Below are 3029 nucleotides of genomic sequence, written 5' to 3'. Positions count from 1 at the left end.
GACACTATTCCCCTTGTGAAAATGACACCACATATAAATTCCAACAAATAGATAAGTCTGTACCCAAGAATACCTTCTCCAAGATCATCGTATTAATTAACTTCCATTGCCTTTTTCGTCATAAGATCTAGCGTTCACTCACAGAAAGCATTTTCAAGTTATGAATCTATTCATGTAAAGTAGTATTCTACAATATTCAGATGTCACTCAGTCTTCTGTAGTTTCCCTGCTACCAATCCCATTAAATTTTAAAAGTCATATGTTTATTGAAAGTGAAGGCTCCCCAAGATTGTAATCCCAGTGTCTCTGTTATTAAATAGAGACCAGAAAATTTTCAGAAGCTGGACAGGTAGGTAGCAATGCTAGTAAAAGACAAACATGGACACTCAGGTTTTTCCCTTGAACACCAAAGACATGCTCTCTCACACATTTTATACACACACACTCAGACTGGATAGAGAAAGTTGTTCAACTATGTTTATTACCACCCTATTCATAATAAAATGAAAACAAATGAGCCTTGTTGTCCTGAGGACATGCAACACATGTCAGCTCACCCAAGACATGGAACCCATAACAGACTGAAACTCAGATGGCACTAAAGTCCAATTTGTGAAATGATGAGTTTCACTGGAGCTACATACAGGGACATGGATGAGGGGTTACTTAAAGGAGTCATAATTAACAAAAGACAGCTGCATCACGGAAGTTCACCCAAGCACAGGTGATAGCTCACAAAACAGGGAAATCTTGAGCACACTGCACAGCCTGCAGGCACCTCAACAGGGTGAGATTTTTCCTTCCAAGAGCCTCAGTGGGTCTAAAGCTTTTCCAAGAATCTTGGCTGCTTTCATCTTTTCCCAGGTAGCTGGCCTCATTTCAGAGTCATCCATTTATTCCTTCCTAAATCTTTTGCCTCTGGAGGGAGCAGATCCACCTAGCAAGAGTGCCCGGATGGCCATGTCCCACTTTAAATGGGGCTTCATGTATTTTTGCCAGGTGGTCAGGAAGACCAAATACAGTCTGATAGATAAGCAAGACATACCAGTGTTGGAGAGCTACTCCTTTGAAGGTGGAATGGAAGTAATCTGATGGAAATGATGGTAAAATATTAGCATATGCCTTCATTAAAAAACCTGGGAAGGGTTCTGCCAGGCTTCTGAATAAGCTGCTGTGGGAACCACAAGGTGGGGGTTTCCCCGGTTTCATGTGGTACATCTCAATGAAGTGACTGTGGACAGTAGTAGCCTGGACAACCTGCAATTGGTATTATAGGGCTGGTGACACAACACTGAAGATTCATCCAGCAAACAAATGGAGCATAATTTATACTGACTTGCTAGCTATCCAGCTTCTTTCCCCCAAACCCTATGAAGAACAATTCCCTGTCCTGTAGTATATCCAAATGGAGATGTGTTGAAAGATGAAGAAAATTCCTATGCCTACAATGATTATCAATACCCTCCTTGTACAGTGAGTGAGAAGCAGACTCAGGAATCCCACATCTATGGGCTTGGCTGGGTGGCTACATTCTGTGGCTCTCAGTGCCAGAAGAAGGACAGACCTGTCCTCAAAAATCACCTTCCATATTGGAGTTATACCTTCCATCATGATCTTGAGCTAGAGAGATTAACTGGCTGAAGAAAAGGTAAAATCAGAGAAAACAATGATGTGAACAATTAAAAACCTGGGACATAGCTAGGTAGGGTGATTTGACTTAATTTCTATGATTAGAAATGAGACTTGAGTATACTTTTAGGAAGAACTGCAGAGCCTATATGACTAATGGGAGAATGGAATTCATTCCTTCCTGTGAAAATCTAATTAATTAGATAAGATCCCACATGTAATCATTAATTCCTTACAACAGTAAAATATTATCTTTTCTTAATTTCCTCACTCTTTCCTACTTCCGTGTGTTCATGCCTTCTTCCTTGCTTATTCAATGTACTTTTGATCAAAATTGGTAAATTTCCACCTTTTATCAAGGAGGTACTTATGATTGATAGCTGCTAAGAGAGGTCAAATCAGTTTTCTTCCATGTTGTAATCCATTAGCACTAGAATAAGACAGAGGAGAGCAGGCACCCAGGAGGTGTCTGATGTATAAAATAGAAAAGGCAGAGGCTGAAGCAGGCCATCTCTGTTGGCAGACAGTGTGGCATGTATTTTCTTTTGTGAAAACATGAGTTTTATAGACATAATGTGAAGACCGTGATCTGCGTAGGAATTAAAGCTGTGTGGCCAAAAGGAAAGGGTGGTTTGATTTTCTCTTCTTTGTCCTTCTTTATTTTTATTTCACTTTGCTTATTTGTTTTTATCATTGTTTTTGTTGTTGCAACTTGTCTTCCTGTAGCCAAGTCTTTTCTCAAACTAGCTAATTGTGGATGAACTTACACTCAAATCCTGTGCTTCTGCTTGTTACTTCTGGGATTGTAAGGCTACCATACTACTTCAAAACATTCCTTTTGTTTCCCTTCCTAATTACTGTTGTTTTGAGGGAATTTGTGTCTCTGTGGCTCAGGCTGGCCTCAAATAAGAGATCCACCAGCCTGTGTTTACCTAGTGTTGGAATTTAAGTTGTGTGTAAGGGATTAAAACTCACTGGCTTTTTGCAACCATTCCAGGGCTACCCCGAATTGTCACCCATGCAATTCTCAGAAAGGAAGTAAATACTGGGATACAGGTAGGTATGTTTTATTTTCATTGTTTTTTTTTTTGTTTTGTTTTGTTTTGTTTTGTTTTGTTTCTCCAGACATGGTTTCTGCTTTGTAACACTTTGCCTATACTGGAACTCTCCATGTAAACCAGACTGGCCTTGAACTCACTAAGATTCCTGTGCCTCTGCAACCCAAGTGCTGGCATTAATGGCCTGAGCCAACACACCAAGCTAGTAGTAGGTTTATTATATTCATGAAAACAAATATATTCATTGGAATCATTCTTCTGACCAACATTGCTTTATTTTATTACAACCCAGATTATCATCAAATATAATGAGTATCAGTGCAGACAAATCAGGCTTTTGTT

At 39.6% G+C, this 3029-nt stretch overlaps 1 pseudogene; it reads left to right on the top strand.

Annotated features, from left to right (window-relative positions):
* The first annotated feature begins 960 nt into the window (after positions 1 to 960).
* Positions 961 to 1641, top strand: LOC113839015 (annotated as a pseudogene).
* Positions 1642 to 3029: the final 1388 nt, after the last annotated feature.

The sequence above is a fragment of the Cricetulus griseus genome, chromosome 9 (genome assembly GCF_003668045.3).
Source record: "Cricetulus griseus strain 17A/GY chromosome 9, alternate assembly CriGri-PICRH-1.0, whole genome shotgun sequence".
NCBI lineage: Eukaryota > Metazoa > Chordata > Mammalia > Rodentia > Cricetidae > Cricetulus > Cricetulus griseus.
This window is presented reverse-complemented; position numbering and strand designations above follow the sequence as displayed.